Genomic DNA, 10,421 nt, shown 5'->3' with positions numbered 1-10,421 from the left:
ACGGACGGGATGGGTTTCTCTCGCTTGGACAAAAAATTCATCCCGTCCGGAGGTCTTGGACAAAAAGACCGTCTCGTCCGTATTCCTGCACTGATTCCGCACGTCAGATGGGACGATCTCGTCCCGTCCATCGTCCATTCCTTTGACAATCCGAAAAAATAGATTCCCCCTCTTTGTCTTTCTGATGACGACGACATCAACGCATCGACACCGAACGCGTCACCACCGTCATCTGAAGTCAACGCGACCGCTGAAGACATGACGCCATCGTCATTGGATCAAGTCAACACACCATCATCAGACACGTCTCCACCCACTCACGCCCCTTCACGCATCCTGACACGTCGCCAAAGGCAGATCTAGAACTGCCCCCTGACGTGACGCGAAACCACGTCGTTCGTCATGTCGCTTGTCTTTATTTTATTTCTTTTAATTGTATTTTTCTCTTTCCTCCGAGGCCTATATATATAGGCCAAAGTTTCAAGAAACAGTTCGGCAGTCATTATTCAAGAATTGAGTTTGTTTTAACTCTTCTTGGAGGACTGCCCAGCCTCCCCTATCCCATCTCCACCCCAACCGCCGTTGCCGCCGCCACAGTCGTCGTCGGCCTCCCTCCCGCTCTTCTTTCTTCTTCCTTCGTCATCTCTCTCTCTCTCTCTCTCTCTCTCTCTCTCTCTCTCTCTCCTTCTCTCTCCCTCCCTCTCTCTCTCCCCCTCTCCCTCTCTCTCTCCCTCTCTCTCTCTCTCTCTCTCTCTCTCTCTCTCTCTCTCTCTCTCTCTCTCTCTCTCTCTCTCTCTCTCGTCTTCCCTCTCGTCTTCCCTCTCGTCTTCCCTCTCTCTCTCTCTCTCTCTCTCTCTCTCTCTCTCTCTCTCTCTCTCTCTCTCTCTCTCTCTCTCTCTCTCTCTCTCTCTCTCGTCTTCCCTCTCGTCTTCCCTCTCGTCTTCCCTCTCTTCTTCCTGGTCCGTATGTCCTAGGGTTCGGCCACGTGGCATCAGCCGGCCCCCCAAAAGCGCCCCGGTTCCGCCGACTGCCCAAAACAGCCACGTCGCACAGGCAGCCACCAGCCGCCCACCCGTCACGCCCACGGACAACCGCGGCCACCCACGGCAGGCACGCCCGCGAGGACAGCCGCGGCCGTCCACGGCAGGCACGCCCACACACATGCACGCCCTTCACAAATATCCTACATTAAATATTCATAGACCAGTAATCACTGAAAGCATGTGATGTATATTATGTGGATTGTAAGCCAATCACACCTCCATGTCACATATCTGTCAATTGAAATAAATAAGTATCGAGTTATGTCTATATGAAAGTCCTCAAATACATAAAATCACTCAATGAATTTTCTGTAATATCATAATTCATTTAGTAATTGATGACAAGTGTTTAAACAAATGTTTAAATTAATCTTATTATAAGGATACTCAAGATGGAATAACATTAGCAAAATCCTATTCATATGCTGGCTTTGGATAATCATATAGCCATTTGTGTGTATACGTCGAGGATAGATAGTGGGCACTATTTGGGGAAATAATTCACTAGATTGATCATTGATTTGTTAAATGATATTATACCTACAAATCAATTAGATTGATTCATATCCCATGTGCATGAGTGGTCCTTAGAATTGGGATAACAAGGACAATTTTTAGATGGAAAATTGTGCTTGACAATGACTTACAAGTCTCTAACCACAAGATTCAGATCCGTATTTGTTTGGATGTAGCAAGAAATCCACAAATGCGATTATTGGGTAAGATAATGATTATTCCCCCTTTAAATAAGATCATATTTTATCAAGGAAAAAGACTAAGTAAAATCTATGGTCAGATAGTGGTGTGGGGTTATGCAGCCATGATTGACATGATCCTTGAAGGATTCCCACGAGGGAAGAATGGAGCATAATAAAAAAGAAATAAAAAAATTGATGATTGAATTAAATTGGAACATATTATATCTGAGAATTCTTAGTCCTCAAGAGCGAGATGTGTTAAGTTATTAAAGTGTCTAGCCTCTACGTGTATGCATGTATTGACTTACCAAACTCCTCCATCTCTCTATGCCTCATTATTGATTCATCATCATCTTTTGGCTACTCTAATCAAGGCAGATGGGTGCCCAATGAGCGAATAGAGAAGAATGACTGAAAATTGAAGAATTTTTGCCTAGATAATATTTATTCAGAGTTTTCTCTGCTTTATGCTAAATATAATTTTTCCATAAACCCTTAATTTAAAGTATATCTTCTAAACTCCAAAAGACCATTTGCATATGACTATCTAGGCCTCTATATCAGTTTACTTAATGATAGAATTGGGAAAGAAATGTTTTGTTCATTCGCGAACATGCTAATGAACAAACACGGACATGAACATGAATGCTCCACATCGGACATGAAAATGTGAACCGTCTCTCTCCCTTCTCCCTTTATTCCTCTTCTATGAGTCCCCCACCTGCCCTTCTCCCCTTATCTCTTTCCTGTCAGCTGCCTTCTCTGATGTAGAATGACTAGGACTGACGTGAGTAGGATAGGCTAACTCAGCTAATGATGGATAAAACAAAAGGCAAATCAACACGATTGACTTTGAACATTTCAATCGGAGAAAATGTTGATAGTGCAGCCCATTTCCTTGGTCGAGGGGGGAGGACTATCTTACAACAACCGCGGTGAAAACAAAGCTCAAAGTTCAATACTCTGAACGATTGATTATTAAAAAGACACACACACCTATTCTACTAGGTCTGACGCTAGTGGGAAACACATGAGAAAAACTGGAGGAAGAAATACCAACACCAAAGAGGGAAGAATGAACCTTTAGCACATGCATAGTGCAAAGAGGCGATGTAGCAAATTGTCGACACATCGTTGGCAAGAGCGAGTAACGTGCACTTCGATAGGGTGGAAGAGGATCCGACTACGTGGTTAGTTGGCGGGGGGTCAAGGGGGGAGTCGCCCTTGCGGGGTTCGGGGCAGCACCTTGGAACCTAAACAATAGGGGCGACGAGTGGTGGCTGGGTAGGCGATCGTAGGGCTGGGCAACTACATGCGGCATGCGTGTGGGCCGACAGATGCGCACGGCTCCCTCTTGGGCAGGCGGCTCTGGGCGACTATCACTTGGGTTTATATGCGCAGGCGTCCAAGCGCCAAAGCACCTGTGCGCCTGAGCACCCGAGCGCCGCTAGTCCTGCATGCCCACGCGACCAGCGCCCGCACGCCCGCACACCCGCACACCTAGTGCCTCCACACCCCACGTACAGTGCCACCACCGCCCTCCGTCCACCGTGACCGTCGCCGTCCAGGCGTCAATCCATGCGCGCGTTGCTTGCTTCGGGCGTGCTTCATGGCCTCCACAAACTCCGCGCGTGCTTGGGCGCTTCGCACGCTCCGCGCGCTCAATGCCCCTGCGTGCTGCTCCGTGCGCTCTATGCGCTCCATGCATGCGCTCCACGCACCCTCCACGCTCTCCGCGTGTGCAGGACCACGCCCTTCGCAAACGACGTTTGATATCACTTGTGAGATGACTCCTTGCAATGGACTTCCGAGTCTTGACCCATCGGGTACCGTCGTTCCCTTCATTCACATTCAAATTACTTCTTACAGTGCCATTGATTTTGTGTTCCCTCGCCCTCAAATTTTCTGCACTGTGATAGGATTAGCCACCCAAAATATTAATAGTTAGACTATTTCCTTGTGAAACAGCTAGACCTTAGCGATTGAGGCTTGGACGCCATGGGGTATTAACAATACCTTTCATTACTTAATCGTCTAGTTGGCCAAAGGGACATTGAGGAGTCTGATTCTGACTAGTCAAACTCCGGAACTTTAATTGCACGTCCGAATCAGTCAGTGCTGTCGAATATTAATTCATTGATTTTTTTACTTGTTCATTTAATCATCATTCTTGCATCATTGACCATTTCTCGTGTTCCGTGGGTTGTAATACATGTCAAATTTATCTTGTCCGCATTGAGTTACATCATATTGGTATTAGAGCTTGTCATGTTACTTTGTTTAACATGATCGATGGAATATCATTCTTAAAAATTGTTCTTTCATAAATCACATCATATATTTTGAAATTCATCCATTCTTGCATATTATGTCATTAAATTTCATATAGAATCTGTATAGCTCAAACGAGATAGTTGACCGTAAAATGGTGCAAACACGTGCTCAACTACGATCAACCGTAGAAAACGATTATGTCGAAGAGGATCCCGTATTTGATCCCAACGTTGTGAATATTCTACCCAAAGATCTGAAAGTCGATCACTTTCAGGACAAACGACCTGATGAGGTCGAGGTTGAATGGTCTCCTAAAACTTTAGGGACTATATACCTTGGGTCCTTGCTCTAACTAGTGGGTCTTCTAGGCCCCTCCCACCTACTCGATTCGAGGATCATATCTCTTCCGTCTCGGTGCCTATACCAAGGCTGTTGTCAAACAGTCAGCTTGTAGCACCGTCGGTGGTTGAAGCCCCCCAACGACCGGGTAAGGCTTCGATGAGGAGTTGCCCCATTCCTCCACCAGCTCGCGAAGCTGCACCTCCACCAACTGAATGACCAAACGAACAACCGGCACACCAACAGCGATACCAACATCATTAACAGTGGGAGAATCAACGGCGCAGTTCACCACCTCCAAAGCGGTATCGCCCCTCGTAATACCAAGAGGAATGCCCCTATCCGCTGGATAGGAACTTCTGTTAACTGGATGCCCGATATTCTCCACAAGGGAATGGTCCCATTTCGGCGGGGTATCACGTGACAGATCCTCAGTATGATACCCAAGGATATATGAACGAAGTAGCCCCCGCAACGTATGTTGTACCATTCCCACAAACTGTGCCCTATGTGCAAGGTTGCCCGACGGGTCCGGGCGGGTAATCGTATGCCACCAGACCTATCACCACACCCAGACCATATGGTCTGGCTACTAGCCAAGCCCCTAACCAAGGGCCATATGTTACCACCGTGCCTCATCCATATGTATTCCATCGGTAACCTTGACAACTCTAATATTGTACGCACCAACATCGACGCATGCACCACGATAGCATTACTATACTCCAGACCCTCCTCTCGTAACGCCCACGGCGTACCATTTAAAACCCACTACACGACCTGCACATCAGCACACTTATGTGCCGCCACCGACTTTTTGGCCAACCGTTCCCACAACGACCCAAGTAGCTCCTCCCCCATACATGCACCAAGCACATCAAGGATATGGAGATTACACTCAACAATTGGCTCAACCCGTTTCTCTGGCTCCCGAAGAAAGGGATTACTATGAGGCACAAGATGTCCGGTGACAAATGCTAGGATGTCATCACTATGAAGACGACAAAAGAGATAGCCAAATAGAGGCCCATCGAGCAATGATACAAAAGAGCGTGCGAATGGAAGTTCCTATATACGAAGGTTCACAAAACCCTAAGGATTATACAGATTGGGAATCCCACTTGGAAAGCTATTTCCAATGGTATGACATGGATGATGATCTCTGTGTGTCATACGTTGAAGCTCGGCTTGGAGGACAAGTCAAAATATTTTGGGAAAATGAAAAGGAAGTGGCCCGACATCGTGGAGAACCTCCTCCTTCTTGGGATGAAATGTCATGAAAACTTAAGGACAAGTATGTTCTGAAGCTTTATATGACCAGAATTCTGCTTAAATGAATGAACCTTAAGCAGGGAAAACAAAAACTTAAGGATTATATAGAGGAGTTCGAGGAATTCAGAATGTGGTGTAAATTTGTGGAAAGTCCACAAGTTCAAATTTCATTCTTTATTCATGGTTTACGGAATGACCTAGGGGCTAGAGTTTTGGAACAAAATCCTGCAACGATGGACCAAGCCTTTAGCTTGGTCGAGAGTAATGAGTACACCATTGACGAAGTTACTCTGCACCCCTCCGTTGCACCACAGATTACAGCCTCCTCTACTTCCGCTACAACAATTGCTAGAACCTCGACTAGCTTTGGATGGTCCAGAGGAACCACCACCACAGTTAGGACCACTCCCCCACCAGCCATAACCATGACCTCAGCGCAACTCACTTCATCAGTTTTGTCTACTGCACATGCACCCAACACCGGGTGTGAGCCCATGCAGTGTTTTAAATGCAAGGAGTTCAAACACTGACGTACTGATTGTCTGTCACTCTTGCATATGGGTATTAATGGAAATCTATTAGAATCACCACTAGAAGAAGACTTAGAAGTTGATGAGTGTCCAAGTGAACTCCCGAGGGCAAAGAATATGAGGAACCCCTTGGGTACATACAGATGACCCCTGCCCAACCTTCTCTGGAGTAACAAATAATTGAATTACGGATTCAACAAATCGTCTTAGAATTGGGAAGCTCTAGTACTACCCGACAGCCTCTTACTAGGACCAAAACTCCAAACCCCCACAGTCGCTTACACCACACCACAAAAGGGATTGACGTCAATATCACAACCCCGTTCGATGTTTGTAGAAAACAAAGGATAGCCTGTCCCTACGCCAACAGTCATCTTACCTCCACCGTCGACATCCACGACACCCATGACCACTGACTTATCTTAGTGCACATCTATCTTTTATTTGTAAGTCAAAATTGGATGACGTACTTATAAACTGATAGTAGATAGTGGGAGCTGCATTAATGTAGTATCCGAAGATACGATGACCAAATTAGGTGTTACCCCTCATACCGCACCTATGCTGTATAACATTTCATGGATTGACGCTTCTACCTTACCAGTAAAGTCTCAATGTCATGTTCCTTTAAAAATGAGCACCTCTGATGAGAAGGTGCTATGTGATGTTCTACCAATGAAAATTGGTAGCATTATCTTAGGACGACCATGAATATTTGACCATGATGTATAGTTATCAGAACAAGCCAACACTTGCTCGTTCATTTACGGTGGCCGACGACTAATATGGTATCCTTTGGCATGGCAAGTGATTCCACCCACATTGCCGTCTCCAACTCATACACGACCACCATGGAATCCTATAGTGACTAACGGCTGTATTTTCATATGAGAATTAGAGCAAAACCAGGAATCTTCACCCATATGTTTTGTGCTTACATTGGCCATACCGACGAAAGAACCAGAACAAAATTCTGAGGCACCCGAAGTAATTCAGCTTATGAGTGAATTTGCTGAAGTTTTTTCAGCGAAGCTGCCCAACGAGCTCCCACCAATGCGTGATTCAACATGCTATCGAATTAGTACTGGGAGCATCCCTCGTGAATCTACCACATTACCAGATGGATCCCATCAAGTCTGAAGAGTTACACTGGCAGGTTAAGGAAATCCTATCCAAGGGACTAATCTGAGAAAGTCTCAGTCCTTGCGCAGTATCCAAGGGAAAACGGTATTTAACCGTAATTTTGTTGATGGTCCTGGAGTCGCAACACATGCGCCCAAGAAAGATGGAACTTGGTGCATGTGTTGCGACTCCAGGGCCATCAACAAAATTACGGTTTTAACCGTTTTCCAATTCCTTGAGTACAAGATTTATTCGACGAGATGGCTGGAGCTACTATTTTCTCCAAGATTAATTAAAGAAGTGGTTACCATCAAGTCCTAATTCGACCGCGAGACGATTGGAAAATGACATTCAAAATTAAACATGGTCTATTTGAATGAAATTGTCATGCCTTTTGGGCTATGTAATGCCCCTAGCACTTTTTAAAGGTTAATGAACAAAATGCTTTGCCCTTTCATTGGGAAATTTGTAGTCATTTATTTTGACAATATTTTGAGTTATAGTCAGGACTGACATGGACATCTCCAACATTTAGAGGATGTATGTACAGCAATAGGACGGGGAAATCTTTACCCATTTCTTCACCGTAGAGGTTTCATTCCTATGTTTTATCCTATCAGCCCGAGGAGTAGCTGACGACCCAACTAAATTTGATGTCATTACGTCATGGCCAAAGCTAAAAGACATCCATGGCGTTGGAAGCTTTATGGGCTTAGCAACCTTCTATCGAAGGTTTGTCCTTGGCTTTAGTGGCATCACTAGGCCCACTACAGATCTCATCGAAAAAGAAAAGTTCGGATGGATCCCATGGCCAATATGGCCTTTGAACTCATTAAAAGGATCATGACCGAGGCCCACGTACTTCGACTACCATATTTTTCTTATGTTTTTAAAGTATCCTGTGACACATCCGACATTGGCATTGGAGGAGTCCTTACTCAAGAAGGGCAACCAATTGAATACTTTAGTGAGAAACTAAATGAAACTCAAAAAATATATGATAACTGTGACAGAGAATTCTACACATTAGTGTAATCATTGCGCCATTGCGACACTATTTGTTACCCAAAAAATTAATTTTATATTCAGATCACAGTGCCCTTAGGCATTTACACAATCAAAAGAAGGTCAGCAATTGTCATGCTAGATGGATCACATATCAACAATATTACACATTCGTTATCCAACAAAAAAAGGGACAGATAATGATGTGGCCAATGCCCTAAGTAGACAACCTTTGGTCCTTAACATGATGTGGACCCAAATTCTAGGTTTTGAACAAGTAAAGAATGATTATCAAGAACGTCCTGATTTCGAACTGATATTCCAAGCCCTAAAAGATCGAATGAGTTCTGAATTACAGAACTATTATATTTTGGACGGATGCCTCTTCTATGGAAAGAGGATGTGCATCCCACGAACATCACTATGCAACTTCTTAATCTGGGAGACTCATGCTGGAGGACTTTGGAGTTAACAAGACGATCCAAGCCGTTGGATACCAATTTTACTGGCCTTCACTAAAAAGAGATGTTAGCAAAATCGTCTCACGATGCCTAAAAATCTCCCACATTAATTGACAAATCAAAACTCCGATTTTTACGCACCACTTCCGGTACCCAACGGGCCATGGGATGATGTTAGCATAGATTTCGTCTTAGGACTTCCCAAGAATTTACGCCGGCATGACTCAATCATGGTCGTTGTTGATAGATTTTCTAAGATGGCACATTTCGTGCCATGCTCTAAAATCGCTAACGTTTTGCGCGTCGCACGATTATTCTTTGACAACATTTTCAAATTACATGGAGTACCAAAATCTCATGTCTCGGATCGCGACGTACGATTTATGAATTATTTTTGGAAAACATGTTGGGTTCTTATGGGAACCCAATTAAAGTTTTCTAGTGTCTATCATCCTCAAACGGATGGACAAACCAAAGTTGTCAACCATAGTCTTGGCAACTTATTAAGGTCCATCGTGGGAGAAGACATCACTTCATGGGATCTAGTGTTATCTCGCGCGGAATTTGCTTATAATTCTTTGGTCAACCATACTACTGGTAAGCCACCATTTGACCATACTACTGTATGGTCAATTACCACATAAACACTTACATCTCATGCCATTAGACCCACATACCAGAACTTCCGACGAAGGTTTTGAATTTTCTGAGCATATAAGAAACATGCATCATAGCATTCACTTACGTAGTGCATCTCAAAATGAAAAGTATAAGGCAGTTGCTGACGTAGGATGATGGTTAGTTAAATGTGCGGTGGGAGATTTAGTCATATGATCAGATTACGGCTTGAGAGGAATTCTCCAGGGGTCGTTGCAAAATTATACCCTCGTAGCGCTGAGCCTTTCGCAATTGCCTAGGTGATCAACGACAACACTTACATAGTGAGTATTCCTCCTGAGTGGGGGATCTGTCCTACCTTTAATGTAAGCACTCTAGTACATTATCAACCTATGCACCAATTCATGAGCCGCACACCCCTTCGATCCTGACTAGTATTATGAGTGAGAGCCACTTGACACCCATTACTATTACAAAACCTATGAGGCACGAACACATTGATACGCTAATGCAAAAAGTAAGTCACAATGTAGGGGGACGGTAAAACTGCAAATTTTGAGTCTGTTGGCAGGGCAGGCCTTCATTTGAAGATGCATGGATCATGGAAGGGGAACTACTACAACTTCAACCAGATCTAGTGCAACCTTTGGGGGAGGTCATTGACATCAACTCGTAGGAGTCGAGTTCCTCCCAACCGGGGAGGATGATGGGGGACCATCTCACCATTGACACCAAAGGACACCATCAGCCACTTCGAGCCGCTAGTGTTGATGTCTGCGACCCAACTTTCAAGTACACGACCTAACGATGGGTCGTGATCATTTTATTTCATTGTATTTTCATGTCTTTTATTTTCATTTTGAATTATGGATGGGCCTTCGAGTTTGGGCCTCATCCATTATTTGTTGTTTTCCTTAACATTTGTTAAGGGAAGATCTCTCATCATGAGACATTTTCTCCCAATTCGGCCCGATTGGGCATAACCCCTATACTATGTAAAGGGAGGCATGCCCAAGGAAGGCCTTTGGAGTTGATTTGGATGTTGAGTTTCTTCAATTG

This window comes from Wolffia australiana, chromosome 7 (assembly GCF_029677425.1).
Source record: "Wolffia australiana isolate 7733 chromosome 7, ASM2967742v1".
NCBI classification, from domain to species: domain Eukaryota; kingdom Viridiplantae; phylum Streptophyta; class Magnoliopsida; order Alismatales; family Araceae; genus Wolffia; species Wolffia australiana.
The sequence above is the reverse complement of the archived record's forward strand: the minus strand, read 5'-3'. Positions refer to the sequence as shown.